Consider the following 26,445-nt stretch of genomic DNA (forward strand, 5'->3'; position numbering starts at 1 on the left):
GCATCTTCCTACAATAGGTCTTTAGCTCTAATTACAAATGACATAAGCATATAGGGTCCATGCACAGTGCCAACAAATACAAGGGTTTCTCACCCTCAAGTCCAAGGGTTACCATCCTTTCCTTGCAATCTATCATCGCCCCATACTTGGCTAACCAATCCACATCCAGGATCATATCGAAGTCAATCATAACCAACCCCATCAAATCAATTGATGAGTCCCTTCTCACCATAACCTAAACCATCTCATCAAATTACCCATAGAGTATCAAATTCTCATTAAATATAACCATGTATTCTACATATCAAGTCTATGCCTCTCTAGATGCAACAAAGAAAAGAACAACATGGCACCAAAACTAGTTAGCATAATACAAAAATTAGAAGTAGGAAGCTGACTTTCCACCACTGAGAAACCAACCTCAGTCTCAGTCTCTGACTCTGACTGCATTTGAGCGAACACCCGAGCTGGAGTCGAGTTGTCGGCCCCCTTTTTCTCAGCCTTCCTTCGCCTTGGGAAATTTCTCCTGAGGAGCTCAGCTATCCCACATAAGAAACATGCCCTTGCTCGGCATTCTTCAAGATGATGTCTCTTACATCGAGTGCATTCTGGGTAGATTTTCCGATCCTTGTCCATGCCTGACCCAATAAACAAGGGTATCACTGTCTATGCTCCGTGCTCTCCGACACTCTCCTTCTCAGTCTGATTTCATGTGCTCTCAACAACAAGAGCCTTTCCTACCACCTGAGCGTAGGTATAGATTTCATGTACTAGGTCAACTTTAATGCCTTGAACTATTATGGGATTCAATCCCTGGAGAAACCTTTCCTTCCAACCTACCTCCATGAGTACCATATCAAAAGCAAACTTGGCTAACTCATCGAATCTATTAACATACTCAGTTACTGTTGCGTTTCCCTGAACTAGGTTTAGAAACTCATTCATCTTAGCAATCATGACTGCATCACAATAATATATTTCATTAAATAGCTGCCTAAATTCTTTCTAGTTTATCGCAGCTGTTTCTCGTGTCTGGGATACCACTTCCCACAACGTCTGGGCATCATCCCGCAATACATATGTAGCACAAATCACCCTATCATGACCTATCACCCCCATACCATTAAGGATGCAACTGATCATGCCCATCCATTGCTCAACTTTGAATGGATCTAGGCCTCCCTCAAAAACTAATGGGTAGTATTCCTGGAATCTTCCACAAAGAAATTCCCACATGTTGTCAACCCTAGGCTGAGCTAATACTGGTGCCACTCCTTCCATAGAAAAGGAAGAGGTGTTCCCTAACAGAACCTGCTACTGTTTTAAAAACCTGATCTCTTCCTCTTGTCTCTGGAATCTGAATTGCATATCTATAAACACCTGCTAGAAATTCTGAGAGTGAGGTGAAGAACACAAACCCTGGGGGTAATTCTCAGCCTCGGTATAACTACAACTAGGTCTCATTAACTACCTTGGGTACATAACCTCTTATTGAATTTGTAGTCAATAACTTGACCCATTAAACATGATGAGAATATTCAAAATCCTTCCCCATGGGAACAATCATACCACACTACATTAACAAACCACTACAGTGCTAAAAACATGCCCACAACATTCGTACATCAATTCATAACCCCTGTTATTCCAACTAACACACCATGCTTTCAACTCCGGCATTCAAATAAAACATTTATATATTTAATGAGTAGGTAATTATATAATCATATTAATATTCAAGAGCCAGGCTTTGTCAGAATCTCATTCTCCCTAATAAGGTGTACATGTAAAGCATTTAAATCCTATTTAAGAAGTTAAGAACATAACCACATAAATAGTTACCATACCCTGAGTGAAGCTTGTCTTTAGTGACGAGTCTACATGCCCAACTTGTCTACAGTAACCCTTAACCTTGGCTCGCTCTGATACCAAGTTGTAACGCCCTACTACCTAGGGATCGTTAGGCTTTGAATTTTAAACAGTGTTAAACTCGCTAACTGAGTCGTTTGGTCATAATGGTGTAACTAAATATGGTTAATGGTTTAGGGTTAAAAATATTGGTCAAAGATACAACATTTCACTAAAACATTTACTGTATACATTGGGATCCCAAAATATATTTTAAAGGTTAAACTAGATCCTCATCAAACCCTCAACCGTTGTGGCTGAGCAGCCACATATGTACACATCGTCACCTAAGCTCTCCAACTAAATGATGATCTATCTTTCTTTTGCCATTACCTGAACCACATAGCACCAGTGAGCCGAGGCTCAACAAGAAAACTCAACATGCTCATAAATAGATAATAACATGTCACTAAATCATAATAAGCATGCTTAGTAGTAATAACTCTATTCATGCATCCAGGAAAGTCCAAATAAATGATTATGGGGTCCTGCGACCTATGCAGATGACTGTAAAGTAAGTCAGGGGTCCTGCGCCCTAAACAGATGACTAATGAGTATATCTCTGGGGACCTGCACCCTGAATATATGACTAATGAGTATATCTCTCGGGATCCATGCCCTAAATAGATGACTGATGAGTCTATCTCTAGGGACCCGTGCCCTAAATAGATGATTGATTAGTCTATCTCGGGGTATGTGACTAATGAGTCACTCTCTAGGGCGCTGCACCCTAAGCCATGTGATATTTCAGTCACCTAGGCCTTTTGGTCGTGGCTTTAAGTAACTATCCTTTAAACTAGACTAGCGCTTTAGGTTTGTTCTACCATTGGGTTGGTCAAGTATTTAATGCTCATGTTGATTACATCTAATCATTTTGGCCTGCGTTAAACACATTAATGTCGCTCTTGACTCATAAGCCAATACCATACGACCAGTTCTTAGTACCACGACCGATCATCACTGATAAGTTAAGACTTCACGACTAGTACTAACACCAATGTCATTTTTTACTAATTAGTAAGAGCCACTCACAAGTAAGCTATGCAACAAGGCATATATCATATGCCAAATATCCAAATATAGGGCATTCATCGTGCTTACTCAACATTCACCAGCATAATTATGAACATGTACAATTATAGAGACTCAAGCTCTGATGAATTCCATATTCAATATTCTTTCCATGCCATAATCACATGTATCGCATGCATCACATGCATCACATACTGCATGCAAATTTCTTACCTTTGGTACAAGCATAGGTTACCAATAAATGACCCTCAAGCAGGATCTTGTTTCCAAGCCCCTAGCGATAACCTATTCACAACCATAATATAAAACCCCAAAAAATTGAGTAAATAAATACATCTGGACCAAAACCTAGCCTCCGAGATGTCGAATCCTACCCAACTCGGTAGTAGGATCGATCCCAGACCCTTAGAGTTAAGTTCCCACGACTAAAAACCATACATGGGAAAAAATGCACATGCCGGTCGCGACTTGGCCTTAAGGGTAGCGTCTTGCCCCCAATACAGTATGCCTCTGCCTGAGCTTAAAGGTGTTGGCTGTGAAAATTATGAAATGTCTTTTAAATAAAAGGAAGTTTGTGTGTTTGTTGAAATAATATTAAAAATTGTATTTTAAATGTAACCTTGAATGTTCACATTTTAATAAGTATGGCTTTCTTTATTTTAATTAAGAAAAATGTTGAGTTTAGATTCGCTTTGTGAGGGTTTAATTTGTTGCTGGAAGTTTTGGTAAAATCTATGAAATGTCTTTTAAATAAAAGGAAGTTTGTGTGTTTGTTGAAATAATATAACAGCCTAAACTATGTATATATTAAAAATTGTATTTTAAATGTAACCTTGAATGTTCACATTTTAATAAGTATGGATTTCTTTATTTTAATAAGAAAAATGTTGAGTTTAGATTCACTTGTGATGTTTAAACAAAATAAATGGTGGCTGAAAGTTTAGTTTAATAAATTAAAAATAATTATGTTGGTTATCACATATGAGTTTACACTACATAAATTAATCCCTAAATAATACAAGCAAAAATATATTTTTCTGGCAATTAAAATTATATTTTTCTCACATCAAATCTTGTGGTTTTATTAATTTAAATAAAGTGTTATTTTGTAAAGGAAACATGATATTAATAAGTACCTTTAGATAAATTCAAGTTTTTGTTATTTTCTATGCAAATTTTAAAATAATAAATAAAATTATTATATTTATGAAAATGGCTAAATAAATTATTTTTATGAAATAAAAATAATGTCTTAAGAGGTATAATCTACTTAGTGATTTAAAAGAAATAAATAATGGTAAGAAATTATGTTTCTAAATCTTTATTTTTAAAATATTAGAAATAAGCGTGTAGAAATTATCGTTTTCAACGTCACTTTTTAACAACGTTCCCACGTATGCATGTCTCATGCAAATGCAATTTCACGTTAAAAAATATGTATAATATTCAACCATACAATTTTTACTTGAAAACCATGTATGGATAATAGGTAGAATTAGCATTATTCTTTTGTGGCTCTATGTGAAAAAATGTGTTTGTTTGGAAATTATGTGTAAATTGCACCATGTGTGCACAGCCCAATCACTACAAGAAAAAATGATTTTAATAACACCAAAAATATGTTATCAAAACATACCATAACAATTTTTGATGTGTTAAGACTTACTATGTTATCGTAGGTCAGGGTACTTTACATAACACTTTATCATTGTTACACAGATGTGTTATTATACTGTCAACGATAACACACTTTCTATGTTATTTTAATAAATAGATAAGTGTTTAATTATATTATTTATAGTCGATTATATAACACATTTCAATACTTATAAATTTGTGTTATACTACACTTTAGTATAACACATTATTTATGTTAATAATGAAGTTTGCATAACAAAATTCTTTACATAAAAAGTGTTATTGTAATAGATATTATAACACAATTTTCGTATTATTTTAATATTTAGATAAGTTTAAATTCTCATTATATATTCATTTATATAACACTAATTTATTCTATTATATTTTAATTTTTTTATATATAATTAAAATTAGCTTTCTAATATATACTAGCATCATCAAATGAACTTGATTTTCAAATAACAAAAAGTAAAAACATTCAACATTGTATTAACAATCCACAAATTAGTTTAAAACATTCAACACTGTCATCAACAAAATGTTCTTTAGGTATTCAAGTAGTCTTAAATATTCAACATATTGAAAAGTTAAGGTATTTTAGCACAAAATATTCTACAGCTGCCCAACACAAAGCCTTCAAAATTAAGTATCATTTTCTATTTCGCTTGTCACATCTACAAAATAAACAAAGAAATATTTTATTGTTATTATCTAGCATCACAAATTACTTCAAGAAAAATGCTATGGAAATTATATCAAAGAGAGGACACCACATACAAAATAATGAATTCACAACTACACCAAAGCAAACAAAGAAACCAAACACTAAATTTCATTCAACTTGAAAATAATAAATAATTACAACAAAGCATTAACTCAATAGCATAAAATAGTGCAAAAAAGAAAAACAAAAAAAAGACAAGTAAATAATACCCTTCCTATTAACGAACAAGCCCCTCCAAGAGTTTAACAAATTCAATAACAACCTCTAATCTTTTAAGAAATGCAGATATATATACAACAAAACAGTAATACAAAAACTTATTCTTCAGATATAAATACCCAAAATAAGACACATCTCAAATATCACAACACTATTGAACAATTGATAAACATATTTAGAAAGCCAGTGTTACACCAATACAGAAACATTTTGAGAAACCAAATCCTTTAAAAATAACATTTCAATATGAGAATATCAAAATACAACAAAGATAGGTTATACGAAATGAAAAATCAAGCAATAAAACGTTTAATGGAGGACTCGTGATAATTCAAACGTAAAAGCAAGACTCATTATTTCATTAATAAAGGACTTGTGATAATTTGAAAATGCTAATGTGATTATTCATAAATATTTGTAACCAAATTTCAAAAATTCCCTTCTTAATTAAAATGAAACTCAAAGCAATTAGGAATCTTTGATTGAATAAGTAATTCTCTCAATTAAATTAGCTGCAGAAATAAGTTCTATGGCTATGGTCAAATCCAAACTAACTAGAAAATCAAGTTAAAAGTAAGGCACAACTCACAAGGGGCTTGACGGGAAGTAAAGCATTGGCAATATAATAATTAGTAATATAATAAACCTTCTTTATTATTACTATTTCCTTTTCAAAATTTCATGTTTCAATTGTTCTATATGTTGATTGTTGTGAGTGTTTCTCAATGAGCCAGGAAAAATCTAAGGAAGAAGCTAAACTAGTTGAGGTTGTTGAAGAGAAGAAAGAAGAAGAAAAGAAAGAAGAGCCTAAACCATCATCTCCTTTTATTTTTTTTATTGACTTACATTGTGTAGGTTGTGCCAAGAAGATTGAGAGATCTATCATGAAAATTAGAGTTAAAAATAATATACATATATATATTATTTTTTTTCTCATTTAATTATGATGAGAGAACCTTGATAATTATAAGATATGTAAAAATGAAGTGACTATAAAGGGAATAGTGGAGCCTCAAGCAGTTTGCACAAAAATTATGAAAAAAACTAAAAGAAGAGCTAAAGTGTTGTCCCCATTACCAGGAGCTAAGAGTGAACCTATACCAGAAGTTTCCACTTCACAGGTATTTCTTTTTATAAACACACATACATATATATATATGTGTATGTATTCCATGCAAATTATTAGCCATATATTTGTTTATTTTATATTTATAAGAGCCAATTAACTTGAGTAGTGTGTTGTGTAACTCCAGGTTGATGGACCAGTTACTGTTGAACTGAGTGTAAACATGCACTGGAGTTACACATGAAATCTCATACAAGAACAATACAAGAGTATGCACTATACACGGTCACATCCTCTATAATGGGTATATATACCTCTTGTAATTCACTATCTAAGAACAAGTTTAAGGATTTGGAATGCAATATTAATGAGAAAGACTTAATCAAATCAAAGAGGTCGGGAGTAGTAATCTAAAATCATGAATATAAGAAATACATAAAATCATATTATCTAGTTTTGTGTGAAATGTATATGTTCTGAACAGTCTAAACATATGTGGGTATTTTTGTACCACTCCCAAGTTCAAAAGTAAGAAATAGTTTACTTTTTCCATGTGAAATATATATGTTCTGAACAGTTAAATACAATCTGAATTTTCTATATATATTCTTACTAACCTGGGTTTCCATTCTGAACTTATACAGCTCTCATCTGTCCAAGCTCTCATGGTGGTTGTGCTTAAGTATTCTGCAACCAAGAAAAGCTTCCTCATTTGTATTAGTGCTTTATTAAATTCCAATAAACTGATAAAATAACTATCTCTATTCAGATCACTAGTAAAAGAAAAATAAACAAGATTTAAGCATTGTGAGCCAAAACTATAAATTGTCAACACACCTGGTGAATTGGGGTACATCAAGCTTGTGCAAATTAGGCAATCAACTTGTGAATAAACTCCAGTTTTCCCACCAAAAATAGGGGTTTTCTTTGCAACTCTGCTACATCATTATCTGGAATTGTATTTAGTGGAGCTCAATACACATAAAGCTTATCAAAACAAAGTGACGAAAACCATGAAAGTTACATAAACATTGACATTAATTGAATGTGATAAATATCTTGATTTTGGAGATGGAAAGCAAGATGCAGGTTTCAAAAGTAAACAAAATCAACAAACTTAAAGAGCAAATACCTCACTCAATGAATTAATAAAACCAGAGTTGGTGTGCTTCGATGATTCAGGAGTAAGCTATAATGAAATTGGACATTGAGTATGTAACTAATCTTGTACCATAACTTGATATTGTCACTCTCCTTGGGGCAGTAAGTTTTCTTCAGCAGAGGACAATAATGAAGATCCATCCATCTGCAAACATACACAGACATATATACATCTCTTTGTCAACATATACATGCATATGATCGAATGACTCATGATTTTAATTTTCACTACAACTTTTTATACCACAACCAAGTTCAAAAATAAGAAATCTTTACTTGTTTGATGCCTCTATTTTATAGCCGCAAGCATGTCCATGCGAAATATGTTCTGAACAGTTAAATAATACGAAGAACGGTCTCTATGTATATCACTAGTAAAAGGAAAATACATAAAACAAGAAACATTTAAATCATAATCATGAAGATCTAATAGAAACATTGCCATTGAATTGAAGTATATGTTGAGTCTCAAAATCTTCTTGCTTCATCCTTCACAAGGGTCTTTGTTTTTGTGAACCTAAAAAGTTCATCATTTTCATATATATATATATGAAAACACATAAAACAAGCAAGATTTAAATCATAATCATAATCATGAAATTCAGATACTTTCTTGGGTGCAACAAATATAGGACACAGCAAGTATTATTACAAGTACCTAGTTTAATACAAAGAATGAGAAAAGGGAACAAATTAAACAAACATACTAAGTAATAAGTGTCTAAGAAAAGTCTCATGGCTGGCTACATCCTGCTATTCTATGCGTTTTATGCGTTGATAATTATGTAACACTTTTATTTTCTGAACAGGCTAGTATGTCAGAGTAGTCTTTCTACATTAATTTGTGCTTCATATTTCCTAGAAATTTCATTATCTTCATATGCATGCAGGTTCTGAGTTATGCTGGTTTTCACCCTCCGGATGCTTTGGCAGTCACAGCTGCAGGAATAGCAGTGTAATTTTTTTGCATCTTCTCTATTTCTAAATTATCATATAATAGCAGTGATATTCATATTATATGTTGTGATCGATTAAATTGTCAATGACAACATGGAAACTTCATAGTTAAGCACAAACTAGTGTTCCTAGTCATGCCTTATTAAGCCATTAACTAAATGACAGCCAATTGACCATTCCAACTTCATAACTTTATGTTGGTTCGCTACTTTGCCTTACAATATCAAATTGGTTCTACTATATATGAAAGCAACTTTATGCCAAAAGAAAAATAAAAAGCACCCAAAGAATAATACAAACAAAGGAACGAAATAAAGAGGACCACCAGGACAGGTGTCCTTCCTCATGCAATGCAAGCTGCTCAAGGAATAATAAGAGAGGAATATACATTAACCAATTACAATATTAATGTGTATTATACAAAGAATAAAAGAATTAATTACAACTGAAAGTATTAATGTGTATTAGCGTGCTTAACACAAAGCAGAGGATGAAAGGGCATAGAACAATAGGTATTTAGAAGAGTTGTTAATTTGCCTATCGTAGAATTTAAAAAAAAAACTGAATTAGTAAATAAATACCCATTATTAAAATATATCGAGATAAGAGTATGCCATAATCAAGCTTACTAAGAATTTAAACAAAATTCCATACAACTATGGAATTGAGATATTAAAACTGTTATAACTAACCAAAGCTATCCCAGGGTCTTCTCCTCTTTTGAGTGCAAATTCTGCCTCAGGGTCACCAGAATGATTACGTGCCCAATCCTGAATAATAAATATGAACATCAATGAAATGAAACTGAGAAGAATAAGATCATTATGGAACCAAAGGTAGAAGATTACCCTGATTCGACCAACAAATATCTGAATAACAGACCCGCCAGCTTGAGCTGCAACTGCAGCTTGAGTGAAGCTAAGGAAACAAAAGGAAACTATCACCATTAATAAGAAGGTAATAAAATGGAACTAATAAGAAGTAATGGCAGAAGATAAGCAAAGATAATTTATTTCAAAATGATGAGTACCCACGACAAAGCTATGCAAGAGAAAGTAATGTACTTAACTATTAATTAGAATATATATAAAACCTGTATACAAAAGTCAAATGAGTTTGTATTCCCTTAGATTCCAGTAATCTTGTAGCCTCTATTCCCTAAGTGGAGATGTAATCAATTAGAAAAAATAATTAGATGACAAAAACTATGAGCATTCATGAATATATTCCCTTGAAGAAAAATCTAAAGATAAGGTATAGAGATGTTTGGACATGAAACTTACTTGCCAAGTTGAAGGAATTTTGAACAACAAACGAACAAACGCTCAGAAGGGACATCAATTTCATTGTAAAGCTTCAACATATCATGAACCTGCATTGTTGATAAAGTACTTGTGCAAACCACAACAAAATTAATAGCAAGTAAAGCACTAACATCAGAGGGATAAGATAGACTACAAGTACAGCTTCAAAAACATGAAGCAGATTCAGAATACATTCCCTTTCTCATTTTGTGCCCTATGTACAATTTACAATTCCAATGAGATTTCAAAGTTTGAAAATAATAGTGCACAGTGATGGTTTCATCTCCAAAATACAAATTTGATAGCTAACACAATAAAGAATCATCAATACAATGGCAAGAAACCAAAATGGGAATTACAAAAGACACATCAATACCTTTCTAATGATGCCATGTGTGTCATATGCTAGTCATGCATCCACTTCTGTTGAAACTCGACCAGGGACAAGTTTTGCCAAATCACCACCAACATTCACAAAAGCCTCAACCACCAAAAAAAAATTGTGAACTTTCTTATCAATTCAAGCAATATGCTTTCGTAATGATTGGAACAGAATACCAATATGATTTTGTATGTATTTTACACTGATATGGTTGACAGCAGCTAAGCATATGCTTAACAAAGAACCAATTTTACAGAAAATTGAAGGCTGCAAGATGTTATTTCTGTATGAGCATCCTTTTCACTGGTTATAACTAGCCATTAGTTTTCTCTACCCAGACAATTGAAAAGTACCCAAACCAACTTATCAAAAAGTAATTCAAGGAACAAATCTCAAAATCAAATTCAAACTTTTTCGACAAATAACATTCTAGAGAATCCTAACACAATAATATGATTCAAAGAAGAAGAAAATCAGATCTAAACATTTATTTTAATAAAGATAAATCTAATTAATATATACATATATCAAACTACCTTTCTCCCTTTCTTCTCAACCCTTTCTCCGCAAATTAACCAACCCTCAAACTTCAACCTAGCTCTAAGCTTCAAACCCAGCCCCGTTTCCAGCCTCGCATCGTCGACCACACCATATGCTATTACCTTTGTTCTTGTAGATGCTTCATGCAAAAAAACCACAGCAATATGCAAAATCAAAAATTAATTTTGAAAACCACAGATTTTATAGATTATATGAGATTCAAGCTGATAAATCTAACATCTACAACTAAATAATTACCTGGCTTGCCAAGATCGAAGAGAAGAACAAATCCGAGAAGCCCAACGAGTGGAAACGGATTGACAGAGAGATAGAGAAAGACGAGAGAGGAGATTTGAGGGATGGGGGAGATTTGAGAGAGTGAGGAGTTCGGAGACCGTACCAAGCCGAAAAATGGGTCTCTTCTTTGTGTCGAAATGTTGAAGGAAATAGGTCTCTGTTTTTTGTTGAAGAAATATTGAAGGAAATGAAAAAAAAAGATAAGTGGCGGGATGGCTAAATAAATTACTGCCCTTTTTTCATTAAGTTTTCCAATATAATACTTTTTCATAATACTTTTTTATTAGTATTATATTCATGTGTTATGGAAATGGGTATTTGGTGTAGTGAGCACACATGGGATATATTAGTTGGGCAGAATAAAATCTTATGGGATGCTAAAGAATGCTATTTGATTATGTTTATAGGCTCGTTGTGAAGTTTGTTCAATTTTCACTTTGCTCGGACCTAAGTTAAGGAAGTTAGATAGAATTCTATTTATATATGCTACGAACGATAAGATTGGTTTATATGAGGATAAATGCTATGTATGATGATGTACCATGTGCTATGAAGTATGAAATGTTATTTTGAGATGATATGATTAATCATGTAATTCCTTAGCGTTGATATGACTGGATTGCATGTATTTTGTATGTTGTATGAAATGCAAATGGTTGTTAGCATGTTGAATGTGACACAACAAAGGGGTTACTAAGGTATGACATAACTCATAGGGCGTACGCGCCGAGGTTATTCAAGGACTAGAGCCTCTTGTTTACCTCAAGGTGTGACTTGGACAAGAGAGGGGGCAATGTTCACAAGGATGTAATGACAATGTCTTTGAGATATTTGCTTCAATATGATGTTGATAAATGATGTATGATGTATGATGATGATGTATAATGTACAATGATTACGTTTACACATGACGCATGATGATGACATTTAAGTATGATGAATAATTGTTATATTTTTTATGTGTTTTATTTGTATGCTATTTGTACTTCCTTACTAGCTTTTAGCTCACCCCCTTACTTTCTCCTTTAAGGTAGCAAATAGGGTTTCTCTTTGGCATGCATGGTGATGTGGGGAGTTCCGACATCAGAGTGTGTATGGCATGGGCGTTTCCTATGGACGAGTAAACGATCAGCATAAGGCCAATTTCTAAAGAATGATGTTATGTTTTATTTTGATTTTTCAGAACTTATCAATGGGACATAAACTATATTTATTTTTAGAACGTTGCATGAGAACTTTTATTTTATTTTAAACTATTAGACCCAACTTTCATGTTTTAGAAAGGCCCCACTGGTATTTTCATATAATAAGTTGTTTTATTCTATAAGTTTATGAGCATGGAGATGTTTTATAATGTATTAGTCTAGGGTGTTTTACCAAAAGGAAGTCATAGCCATAAGGGAAGCTAAAAAGAATAACAATGAACAGAATGACCACAAACGAAAACATGAAGGTGGTCAAAATAAAAAGCCGACAAGAAGAATAAGATTGCATCCAAAAGTAACGGGAATAAGAAGCCCTATGTGGAATATGCCCAGTGCCCTATCTGCAAGAGAAAACATTCAGGAGAATGCTGATATAAGATGAAAGGTTATTTCAATTGTAATGAAAAAGTTCACATTAAAAAGGATTTCCCAAAGTTGAAGGACCAAAAGAAAGATGACAAGCTTGTGCCAGCTAGAGTTTTTGCTCTCACTAGAGGTGAAGCAGATACTAATAATACAGTGGTAACAGGTCAAGTCACTACCTCTGGTAAACTATGCAATGTTTTATTTGATTCAGGATCTACGCATTCTTTTGTCTCTATGAATATGACTGATAGCATAGATAAACTATGTGGACTTTTTAGAGATAAGATTTTCACGGAATTACCCTTGGGGAAAGAATTCTATCTAGTAAAGGAGTGTGTAGCATTGTAGTTAGAATCGAAGGAAGAGAATTACCAGTATATTTGATCGAGTTAGACCTTAAGGAGTATGATGTAATATTAGGAATGGACTGGTTAGCAAAACATGGGGCAACGATAGACTGCAAGGGTAAGACAGCCAACTTTAAAACAGAAGATGGAGAACAGTTCACCTTCAAAGGAGAAGTTTCCCGAACTCGCATACATATAGTCTCAGCTCTCAAAGCTCAATAGTTAATCAATAGTGGTTCCCAAGAATTTCTAGCCAGTGTGGTGGACAAAACACAAGAGACGCAACTCGAATCAAAGGATGTACATATTGTATGCGAATTTCTCGAGGTGTTTCCAAAAGATCTACCGAGATTACCTCTGAGTAGGGAAATCGAGTTTGAAATAGAATTGCAAATGAGACGACACCAATCTCGAAAGCTCCCTATACAATGTTTCCTACCGAGTTAAAAGAGTTAATGATACAACTAAAGGAGCTTCTAGACAAGGGTTTCATCAGACCGAGCTATTCACCTTGGGGAGCAACAATGCTTTTTGTCAAAAAGAAGGACGGGAAATGTGAGGATGTACATCAAATATCAAGAACTAAATAAAGTCACGATTAAGAACAAGTACCCTTTGCCTCGAATAGACGATCTTTTTGATCAACTACAAGGATCTATGGTATTCTCGAAGATAGATTTGCGGCAAGGGTATCATCAGCTAAAAGTACGGGAAAAAGATATCCCAAAGATGACTTTTCGAACTAGATATAGACACTAAGAAGTCCTGGTAATGTCTTTTTGCTTAACGATTGCACAAGCCGATTTCATGGACCTTATGAATCGAGTATTTAAGGACTACCTGGATAAGTTCGTTGTGGTGTTTATAGACGACATATTGATCTACTCAAAGACAAAATCCAAGCATGAAGAGGACATGCAATTGACGTTGGAATGACTCAAAAGTCATCAATTATACGCTAAGTTTAAGAAATGCGAATTTTGGCTTGAGAAGGTGGCATTTCTAGGACACATTGTGTCTGGAAATGGCGTAGAAGTAGACCCAGCCAAGATCGAAGTAGTGAAGGACTGGCCCAAACCCATGAGTGCCACAGAGGTGAGAAGTTTTCTGGGGTTTGTTGGATACTATGGACGATTTGTTGAAGGGTTCTCCAAAATAGCTACACCCTTAACAAATTTTACACAAAGGCAACATAAATTTGTATGGACAGAGAAGTGCAAAGAAAGCTTCCAAACATTAAAGGACCAATTCATATCAGCCCCAGTTCTATGCGTCCCAAACGATAAGAGCAAGTTTGTAGTGTATTGCGACGCGTAGAAGTGGGTACTTGGATGTGTTTTGATGCAAGACGAAAAGTGGTCACATATGCCTCAAGACAGCTAAAGGAGTATGAACAATGGTACCCAACTCATGACTTAGAATTAGCAGCGGTTGTTTTTACTTTAAAGATTTGGAGGCATTATCTATACAGAGAAAAGTTCAAAATCTATACGAACTACAAAAGTCTAAAGTACTTATTTACATAGAAGGAGCTCAATATGAGGCAACAGAGGGGGCTAGAGTTAGTAAATGACTATGATTATGAGATCCTATATCATCAGGGAAAGGGTAATGTCGTGGTAGACACACTTAGTAGGCGGAGTTACGGAAGCATATCAACACTTAAAGGGATAGCTCAACACTTACAAGATGATATTAAGAGGTCCGGAATGGAGTTAGTAACTGGACAACTAGCTAACCTCACGATCAAGTGAACACTAATGGAGTAAATAAAGGAGAAACAAGAAGAAGACAAGTTTCTTCTTAAGATGAATGCAGCACTATAAAGCTCAGAGAATGTTGATTTCTCCTTGACAAAAGAAGGCATGCTACGATATAGGAACATAGTATGTGTGCCTGAAAGTGGTGAATTAAGAGAAAGTATTATGAAGGAAGCACACACTACTCCGTATTCACTTCACCCGAGATCGACCAAGATTTACAACGATGTCAAAACAATGTACTGGTGGCCGAGGATGAAGAATGACATAGCAGAATTTGTAGCAAAATGCCTTACAAGTCAACAAGCTAAGGCCGAACATCAGAGACTTGCTGGAACTTTGCAATCGTTAGAGATTCCCGAATGGAAATGGAAAGATATAGCAATGGACTTCATGACGAGATTACCAAAGTCCACCAAGCAACATGACTCTGTTAGGGTAATAGTAGATAGACTCACAAAATCTGCTCAATTCTTGCCAGTAAGAACAGTTTATAACATTGAGCAGCACGTAACGTGACGGAGATAGTGAGACTACATGGAGTTTCAAATACGATAATCTTCGATAGAGGATCGGTTTTCAAATCAAAGTTCTGGGAAGGTCTACAGCATGCAATAGGCACTAAGTTAAAATTAAGTGCGACATTCTACTCTCAAACCAATGGTCAGTCACAACGTACCATACAAATATTAGAAGATATGTTGAGGGCATGTGCTTTAGACTTCTCAAGATCATGGAGCAAGTATCTTCCATTAATATAATTCTCTTACAACAACAGCTATCAGGCAACAATAGGCATGGCAAATTATGAGATGCTATAAGGACTGAAATACAGATCACCATTTCATTGGGATGAGATTTGTGGAAGATGATATTTAATACCCGAGGCTGAAGCAGTAGAAAAGATAAGAAAATGAATGGTTGCTGGTCAAAGTCGCTAGAAGAGCTATGCCAACGCGAAGAGGTGAACTGTTGAGCTTTCAGTCAGCGATCAAGTCTTTCTCAAGGTTTCTCCAATGAAAGGGATTATCTATTTTAGAAAGAAATGAAAGTTAAGCCCGAGGTTTATAGGTCGTTTTGAGTACAAGGTAGGGCATGTGGCATATCGATTGGCTTTACTGCCATCATTAGTTGAAACACATAACATTTTTCATGTATCGATGTTGAGAAAATACATATCAGATCCATCCCATGTGCTCGATTACAAGGCTCTCTAGTTAAAACAAGATTTCAGTTATGCAAAATGGCCAGTACGCGTTCTAGAGCGAGGAACATATATGAAGGAGAAAAAGTGACCCTATGGTTAAAATCTTGTGGAGAAATAACATAGAAAGAGAGGCAACATGGGAATTGAAGAAATATATGAGGGAGAGATATCCCGAGATATTTGGTAAGTAAATTTCGGGGACAAAATTCTTTAAAGTAGGGGTGAATAGTAGCGTCTCAGAAATTTTACTTAGCTAGATAGTGGTAGTAGCTTATTATTTTAGTTTTCGTGGTTATTGGTTCAAGCCATGATTTAGTTGGAAAATCATAGATATAGTTATTGATTTTATAAGTGTAGCCTATGATTGAAACGAAAAACACGTCGACTTCAGATGAACGAAAACACGTAGGCTTGGGATTATGGGGCAAGTGATATATCTAGGGGGTGATATATCGGCTCCCTTATGCATTTTTTAAAATCCGTGGAATCTGAGCTAGAAACAGCCCTCAACAACTTGGACTTGCTCTTGAACGTTTTTGACCTAGTTCTGGACATCTGCTGACCAGAAAATTCAATTTTTGTTCAATTATTTATTCATTTTAAAAGGAGTTAGTTTCACTCCTTGAACTCTATAAATAGGACCTTTCACTTAGCCATTTGCTTCATCATTCAAGCATTTTTCAGAGCCTCGAAGTTGCTAAGTTTGTTCTAGAGAGAAACCCTAGGGTATTTGGGTTAAAAGCTTTCAATTCTAAGCTTTTCTAAACACTTGGGAAGTAAGATAGAGTGTGATTTTGGTATTGATGTGTAGATCGAAGTTCTAATATATCTAAGGTATTTTTATCCTCGGCTTTAGTTCATTATAGTTCCTCTTATTCTTTTCATTTTCTTCAAATCCTAACTCTTTATAATGACTTTTGGTTAGGTGTTCAATTTCTTTGAAACTTAAGGTTTTTGGTGAGTCTTTATTCCAATGGTTTAGATCTTCTCTTCATCTTCTTTTCTCTAGAGGACTTATGGTTTCTTAATGTTTGGTTTTAGGAGTTTTCGATCCTGCATTTGTCTTCAATATCCCGGATTTGGTAAGGAAAATTAGGTAGTTCAGTTTATGATCTAGTTTATTTTTTGTATGACCTAACATTTTAGGTACAATAAAGGGGTAAGTGTGTCTGGACCTAAGGTGTCCAATAATGTGTGATGGACTTATGTCCGGTAGGGTCAGTTGCAAAAATTTTATGACAAGCCTAAGTAGATGTTTGGTGTATGACAGACTTATGTCCGGGGCTTAGTTGCCACCCTTATATAAGCACTTATCTTTTTATTATATCTGACTTGTTATTGTGACCTATAGTTATGATTATGACCTATGACATATGACTATGAACTATGATTTAGAGTATGATTTATGATTATGACTTAGACTATGATATGACCTAGAGTTTTATGATGTTGTACGATTAGTATAAATAAGTTTTGTTATGATTCTTGTGAAATTTATGATACGTTTGATTATATGATTATATGACTAACTCTTGTTTCTATTTTCCTTACTGGGCTTAGAAGCTCACCCCTTACGATGTTGTTATTTCAGGCAGTTAAAGATAGAAAGGTCGGTGGCGAGTAAGACCTAGGAGCTTCGTGATGTACTCGTGGGGACCATATAGTCAAGGAAGATTGAGTGGGCCTATTTATTTTTATTAAAGCATGTTTCTCTTAATGTTTTATTTAATGTTGCTCATTTTAATATTTAATGTTTATTTAAAGACAATTATTTTATTTTTGTAAAACCATGGATCCATATACTTATTTTTAAGTTTTCATTCAATAAAAGAGCAATGTTTATGATTATGATCCAACGCAATGTTCTTGATAATTTATGAGAAATTACGGTGTTACAGGTATGCATAACACTAGGGCAGACGTGCCCACAGATGTTGCCTGAGGGAAGGCCAATAGAGGATAAGTCCCACAATTATTATGTACTATGTTTGCAACTTATGTATTATGATTATGTTTGAGAAAGGGGCTCTTATCATAAGTTCCACAAGATTTAAAAGGGGACGAGTCCCGCAAGATTAAAACGGGATGAGTCCCACAAGATACAAAGGGACAAATCTCACAAGATTAAAAAGGGACGAGTCCCACAAGATTGAAAAAGGGACAAGTTCCATAAGTCTAAAAGTTGCATGAACCAAAGGGGACAAGTCCCACAAATGTTGTGAATGCTCTTTAAATATTATGTATGAGTTATGATAATTCTATGATGATTGTAAATAATATCTATGGAGTTTTCTATTTATGATACTGATGATATTTCAGGTGGTGACAATGATAAGGCTATGGTAGACAACTACAAATATTTATGATTATATATATATATGTCCTGGGCTCTTCTCATTGGAAAGTACAAATGTTGTTGTATATGTTGATTTGATTGACAACACAGAGAAGTAAATGATTATAATGGGTTGTGTTTTCACTTGTTTAGAATATGTTTATTGTAACGACCCAAATTTGCTAATAAGGCTTAAGGGCCTTGATTAGTGTGCCGGGAGGGCATAACTGGGATTAGAATGAATGCTATTGATTTAAATGCGTAAATATATGATTAATTGCGTGTTTATGATAACTGATGATGTGGTATAAATGTTTGAGATATATGCGAGAACCACATTATGATGTGGATAATTCTGCAGCCGGCGACTCGAGGCGATCCTAGGGCTAGATAGCGGGAAAAGTCACAACGGGGTATTATAATTGACTTTAGACAAGTCAGGGGTATTTTAGGTATCAGGTAGTGATTTAGACTATCGGGTGGTGAAAATGAATAACTGGAGATATATTTGAGGTTAGGATGTCTAGGCGGGATTATTGGGGAATTTTACCGTTTTGGTCTCGGGGACGTTTCCGGCACCCCGAGCTTTGGGATTAGTCTAATAAACCAAGGATATACTTGGAAGACTTAGAAGATACTAGACAGAAAAGTGTAAACCGACCCTAACTCTCTTTCTCTCTCTCTTCTCTCTTGGCTAAGGAAGAACTACTGAACTTGAGAGGGAATTGCTGGAATTAAGCTAGAATTTGGGGAAATAGTCTGGAGGATTAGCCCAGGAACTGATCAAGGTCTGAGCTAGTGCTAAGGTAAGTTTTAAATTTTCATTTTTGGGGTTAGGAACTTAAAGAAATGACTGAGTTTTGAATGGTTATGGTTTTGACATTCAAGGTGGAAATTGAGGCTTGGAACTTTGAAGATAGGTCAGGGGACTCTTGGAGAATCGATTCTACAGCTCAGGTAAGGTTTAATTTAAAGTTTGATGGTTGAATTTGAGAGTATCCATGGATGGTTTTGAGTTCTGTGGGTTTGAAATTTCAGAAGTTGGAATTGGGGTTTTGGTGAGTCTTGTGCTGGATTTGTGGGTGGATTGTGTTGCTTAAATAATTCTAATGTTGTTATTATCAATTGGTTTTGAGTTAGGGGCTTTGGGGTGGCTTAAGGTGAGGTTTAGGGATTAAAAATGGTAGTTTTTTCTGGGTTCGAAGGGTCGGGCCGCGGCATGGTTCCTGGTGAGCCGCGGCCCTTCGAAGTTGTTGCACGCTGAAGAAAAAGGGCGGGCCGCGGCATGGCCCAGGCCCTTACCTATTTTTGTGCCGTTAGAGGTTCTGTTTGGGGGCCATGCCGCGGCATGGGTGACCTATGCCGCGGCGCTTAAGGGATTTTGGGATTTTAAGATTTTAGGCTTGGAAATTTAACCTAGGGTGATCGAGGTTGAGTCTTTTACTATATTTGGTGAAGTTCAATGTTCCGAGTACTAGAACTTGACTTGGGAACTTATTTAAGATTGTTAATGGTATCCTTTATCATGGTTGTGACTAGGTGTTAAGCTAGGGCTCGAGGATCGGATCGCGCTCAAGGAGTATCGCCCGTAGCTAATTCATTTGAAAGCTAAAGGTAGGAAAACTGCACCCGAGTATATGATTGTGATGGGACTAAGTGCTCCCGTGAGTTGTATCGTGTCAATGTTGGTATCACGCCATGGGACATGTTAAAGCGGCCTAAGGGTGTCGTACATACTAATAGCGCGTAGAGCGCGATTTGGCCACTGGGAGCCATGAACACTGGGATAACAGAGGGAGCAGCCTGTGAGCGCTAGCCCTGGTTATCGTTATAAACTGTGTATGTTATGAATTGATATGCCTAGTATGAGAAATACTTGACTATATTGAATGGTTATTTGACTGAGGCTATGTGATACAATGTGAGATATTGACTTGACTGCTTAATGCTTATGCTCTGTTGTTGTTGTGTTTCTTGGTGGGCCTTGGCTCACGGGTGCTACGTGGTGCAGGTAAAGGCAAGGGCACGCTGGACCAAGCCTGAGGTGGAGAGCTCCGAGGTGAAATGTACATAGCCAGCGGTTCGACCACCACGGTCGAGGAGTGGACCAGGACAGGGATCACCTAACTGCTTGTTTTGCCTTAGTATGGCCGGTTGTTGTACATAAACCTTGGGTCTTTTGTAAACGGTCTTTGAACTTAATATTTTTGGGAACCCATGTAACAGATGATACTTTTTAATGAAAATATGGCTTTTGAGACCAAAACGTTTTTAACCCTAGTTCCTTTATAGTTTCAATGACACGGTTTTATTTAAATGACTTGATTAGCAAGTCTGGCACTTTACAAACACACAGTGTAACGGTCTTGGCTATCTAGGGCGTTACATTTATGATATGTTATGATATTCATGTAATGAATGTATACTACTCTATAGATAAGCTATGTACATAGGAACTCTTGATCTTATATATTGTATGTTATTTGTTGTACTTCCTTACTGGACTTTTTAGTTCACCCCCCTTACTTTTCCTCTGCAAGTATCTATTTAGTAATGTTTGATTTTATATGTGGAACATAATGTCGTGGGACTAACCCATTGTGAAACAGTGTACTACTATGAGGGGCCATACTATCAAAGAATAGATCCTGGAATGCCATAGTTTTTATGTTTTAAGTTTTCAGCTTTGTATTATTCAAGAGAGTTGTAATTTGTTTCGTGCGGTTTAATTTATTTTCCAAAGTGTACTTTGTTTTAAAAAATTGGGATCTCACCCAAATTTTATTTTAGAACTTGTGTTTTATGAAATTTTCACATACAGTTTTCCTAGATATTGCAGCACTTTAAGTTAAGAAATGTAGGGCGAAACATATGGCATCAGAGATAGGTTTTATGGCCATCTGCAGACAACACAGTACACATATGGAAGAATGGGGTGGTCTCCGTGTTAGAAAAACTTATACAGGATTATTATTTATTTTCATGTAAATCTAATATTAAACAAATTAATATGAGATAACCTAGAACATGTTTCTAAAATTGAATTCAAAGAGAAACAATGATAAGAATACTTACAATATACGCAGCGGAATGAATGAGTATTTCCTTCAGTTTCTCTAGGCCCATGAAATTTCCAATTTGATTATAAGCCCATTTGACTTAAAATCAAGGATTGTATTATTTTTTATTGATTTATATGGACGGTCAGAACTCGTCAATGAAGTTAAGTTAGAAAAATCAAAATATAGAGCTTATCAATAAAAAATTTTAAAGATCTAGTCAGAATCACAAAGAATAGTTACAAAAAGAAAATGGTGAAATAAACTTGTATTACTTATGGTGTTGTGCTACAGTGTTTTTTCCCACCCCCTTCCAAGTGGAAGTGGGGTTCCCTTTATAGTGGGCTCTAATGGCCCCTAATACATTGTGGTCCAAGGGACCAGATGGTACAGGAGTACACTATCATGAGAGTGGTCTCAGGGGTAGTGATGTCGGCTCCAGTACATGGTCAGAGTCCGTGGGGATGTCTCCACTACTTATTGAGTACGAGTGCCAGAGATTGTCTGGTGTGGACCATAACTAATACTTCACTTGTACAGCCACTACTTATCTAGCATGGGCTTAGTGTCTATACTTCTTCTGACTTGGTGTGAATTGCTATGAGGCCCCTCCAATTCGCTCTTATTGGTGTGTTAGAGAGATCCATGATTTTACCTCTTGTTGGACTTACGGTAAGGGTGGTGCCCAGTTGGTGGTGCTAATCTTAAGGGGTGAGATAAGACCCCTCTAGTGAGGCCAATTTTGGGAGGTGACCCCTAGTGGTGTGGATGAGGCCTGGTAGGGCTGAGTGCACCAAGAGGAGGCATGATGAAAGGCTTCGTGAAACACCTCTAGCGAGGCGCGGCTATTGGGCACGAGGCCCTCGGGAGGCAGAACACCTGGGCACGCCGAGTGGTGGAATGCAGCCTTCGCAAGACACCTCCAGCGAGGCATGGATGCTGGGCGCGAGGCGAAACACCTGGGCACGCCGAGTGGTGGCACACAGCCTTCCCGAGACGCCTGCAGCGAGGCATGGCTGCTGGGCGTGTGGCCTTCGCGAGATGCCTCTCGCGAGGCAAAACACCTAGGCATACTTAGTGGTGGCATGCAGCCTTCCTGAGACGCCTCCAGCGTGGCGTGGATGCTGGGCGTGAGGCCCTCGCGTGACGCCTCTCGCGAGGTGGAGCATCTGGGCACATCGAGTTGTAGCACGCAGCCTTCGCGAGATGCCACCAGTGAGGCATGGCCGCTGGGTACGAGGCCCTTGCGAGATGCCCCTTGTGAGGCCTGTATTTAGGCATTTAGGTGACTTTAATGGGTGCTTTGGACCTTTCACAAGTATGGAATCTTGAGCGTCTACAGTTGCCCCCAAGTTTGAGGGTGATCCAGTCAAGATGTCTGCGAGATTTTGAGGGTGAATGTAAGCTTATTATTGTGCTCCATAGGTCCTAAGGCTCTCTTGTAGACTTCACGGTGTGATGCAGTCAAGATGTCTGCGAGATTTTGAGGGTGAATGTAAGCTTATTATTGTGCTCCACATGTCCTAAGGCAAGTACCATGCTCCCCTATTGACCATTGATCAGGCCTTTGGTTCGATGGTTGAGATGAGCCTGCGGCTCCTATAAATAAGCCTTCACAGCTAGCCTATTACTTACACTCCCTCTCCTTGGCCTAGTGGTTTTGGAAACCTTACTCTTTTCAAGAGGTGAGGAGTTTAATCCCCCACAACCTCACTTTTGCTATCTTTTCCCTTTTTTTTTTATTATTTGAGTTCATCTTTTGTATGTCTATATTCATGCAGGTACTTGAGGTACTTTGTTTTTGCAGACGCGTGCTTTCGACCATTTTCTTCTCTTCGACCGCGATAGTGCATTCTACCCTCAACCTCCTTTTAACCACTACATGGCCTCATTTTACGTGCTTAAGGTATATTTTCTTTTTCACTTATGTTCATTGGGTCCAAATTAGCACTACTCAGGATGGGGCACTTCAGCCTAGGCTTCTCGTGAGCTAACCTTGTTGGATGCCCCCTTATTCATACCCCATAGTGTGTCATTTAGGGCATTTGTACCTAGAGGTTTTGAGCCCATTCCTTTGTGTTTTGTAGCAATCCTCTCATTTATACGTGAACCCTTTTGGCTTTCAAGAAGAGGTCTGATGGCATGTGAAGGTCCATTCGACGTTCCTCTGGGGGTTGAGTTTGTTGACTTGTCTTCAGACTTAAAGTCTCCTGAGGATAATCCTTACCATGACTACAACACCTTAAGGCAGGCTCGTATTCGTCATCTTGAGCATATGGCTGAACTTAGGCATAAAATTTGGGTGGTAGAGAGCGAAATAGAGTCGGTGTTGAGAGGAGACAGAGTATCTTTCCCCCTTGACCTTAATGACCATGTAGCGAACCTTAGGGTGACCCTTCTAGATTTGTAGATGGAGTTGGAGTTTATGGAGGGACATCTCCCACCTAAGCCTCCTAGCCCGTTCTCCCCTAATGACTGTCATGGGGTCCTCCCATCTTCTCCTCAACCCTTATTCTTGATCTACCCTAGTTTAGCGCTTTCACAGCCGGTGCCTCGATGGAAGACTCTTGCTAGGAAGAAAAAATGGAGGGTAAAGTGTCCTGTCTCCACCTCACCTTTTTCTTTTGGTTTTGCAGATATGCTGAAGAGAAGGTGACGACAGGTGACTGCTAATGATCAGGGCATTGCCCCCCTATTGGCATCCTATCTAGTGTCCCATGTGTCTGAAAATAAACTGTTGGAAATAATAGGGAACTACCGTGTTCCTCCAGAATACGCATTATACGTTCCTTCGGACAAGTGTCAGGCTGACTCCCCAAATCTGGGTTACGTGGCTATGAGCGAGCATATCTTGAAAGCGGGTGGTACAATCCCATTACACCTGTTTTTCGTCGCAGTTCTTAATTATTTTGACCTTGCTCCACTCCAGTTGGCGCCCAACAGTTGGCTGACCTTGAGTTGTCTCTTCATCTCGTTTATGGATCGTGTCCATCGTGCTCCTACGGCCCAAGAGGTGCATTTCATGTAGAATCGCATGCCCCTCCTAAGTCCAAGGGCTTTTATTTCCTGCAAAAAGCCAATACTTCGGTCCCCTTGATAGAGGGCGCTATGTCCAACCCGGGGTCCTGGAAGCAGGACTTTTTATTTGTGCAGGGTCCCCTCTCTGTTCGTAGAACTTTCATTCTACTCCCAGTAAGTACTTCCAGCCCTCTTTTTCTTTTTTTTTTTGAAACTTACTGTTTTGTAACTTATGTTTGTGTCAGCAATTGTGTGAATCGTGCAGAGAATTTCACCACGCCTGGAGTTGTTGGGTCGGAGGCGGACGCAGTGAATGCATTCATCAATGCTAACCCTGCCGAGAAAATGGCTACATACTTCTTCACCGTGGAAAAACTCAACTTTCACAAGTTGTTCCCGGTTTCGGATCCTCGGTTGTTGTGGAACATTCCCGGGTCAAAGAAGAAGAAGGCTTCTTCAGCTGAACATTGCTCGGACGAGGGTGAGGCCGAGCGCGTGCCAGAGGGGGTCTCCCTTGGACAAGGGAAACCTCACCAGCTATCTTTTTCCCCTTGCGGATGCCCTCCTTTAGCCCCTCTAGACCCTGACATGGCTTCCCACTCACAGGATCAACAGGCCATGCCGGGGCATTTCGTCTGCCCTTATCCTGAGGACTTCGATGCTTTTCCTCAGGCTCCCCTTGACTCAGGTCCATCAGAGGCTCACTTTTCCGATCTTCCTGTACCCGCTCCTTATCTACTGAGGGCTCATTTTTCTGATCTTCCTGTACCCCCTCCTGCTTCGATGAGCAGGTCGTCTGTCCTTACTCAACCAAGTACGCTTGGCTCAGAAGGGTCGCCCTGGGTGGGCCGCATGGCGGCCTCTTACAGGCGGCGGTATGTCCAAATCGCCACGAACCTTCCTGAAGTTGATTGGAGTGGTCTTGGGAGTTTCGCTATGTCGAATCTTGGGGAGACTCGTGTGCGCTCCGCTGCTTGGGTGAGTTCATGCATCTTATGCCGGCCTTGTCCCTTTTTCTTCATTTTCTTTTTTGTTACTTATCATTGTTGTTGTTATTTTTCTTGTGCAGACCTATATAGTGGCTCAGCGATTTGCCGACTCGGCTCAAAACCTTTCCAGGTCGAATGCAGAGAGGGATCGTCTTACGGTCTAGGTCCAGGAGCTCGAGAGGGAACTTGCTGAAAGTAGGCTTAAGCTAGAGAAGGCTTTGGCGAAAGCTTCTTCCTCATCAAAAAAGAAGAAGAGGGCGATTGCCAAGGCCGCGATGCTGCAGAAAAGGGTCACTAGCTTGGAGACTGAACTTGAGGGTGCCAAGGCTACTACAGCTGCGTTGCAGGGGAAGGTCGCTTCCTTAGAGGCGGACAAGGCAGCTATTGAGTATAGGTCCATAGAGCGCGCCCTTTATGGGGTATGGAGGCAGGATCCTAACTTTGATTTCTTCTCTTTTTGCGAGCACGCCGTTGCCCGGGCGGCTGAGTGGAACGCCCGTGGCAGGAGGCCTTGAGATTATCATTTATGATTTTTGCCAATTAGTCCACTATGGGTGTATGCTTGTTCGAGCCCTATTTTCCTTGTAATTTTTCTGAGTCTTGTTATGTTATCAAAACTCTTTTTTATATATAGAGCTTATCCAATCATTCATCTTTTATTCCTCTGCGTTCGAGGTCATTTTGAGCTCGAATGATGGGGTTCGATAGGTTCTTTTTTTATTTATCAGGCTAGAGGTCCTCTGGAGCCCATGGGAATGGTTCAATAGGTCCTTCTTTTGTGCCTCTTGATTGTTCTTATAAGGATATATTGACCCCTTGGGTTCTAGTTATCCTTTTATATACTTTTGCATGCGCTTATTATTTCTTGTGGGAAGCGTCCTTCTCATCATTATTCATAGTACTATTTTTGCAAGGGTCTCTTTTAGGA

The 26,445-nt window shown here is 37.4% G+C and overlaps 1 pseudogene; it reads right to left on the bottom strand.

Moving 5' to 3' along the window:
* Positions 1 to 9,236: 9,236 nt before the first annotated feature.
* Positions 9,237 to 26,445, bottom strand: part of LOC133824212 (uncharacterized) — a 59,065-nt pseudogene continuing 41,856 nt past the window's right edge.

The sequence above is a fragment of the Humulus lupulus genome, chromosome 3 (genome assembly GCF_963169125.1).
Source record: "Humulus lupulus chromosome 3, drHumLupu1.1, whole genome shotgun sequence".
NCBI classification, from domain to species: domain Eukaryota; kingdom Viridiplantae; phylum Streptophyta; class Magnoliopsida; order Rosales; family Cannabaceae; genus Humulus; species Humulus lupulus.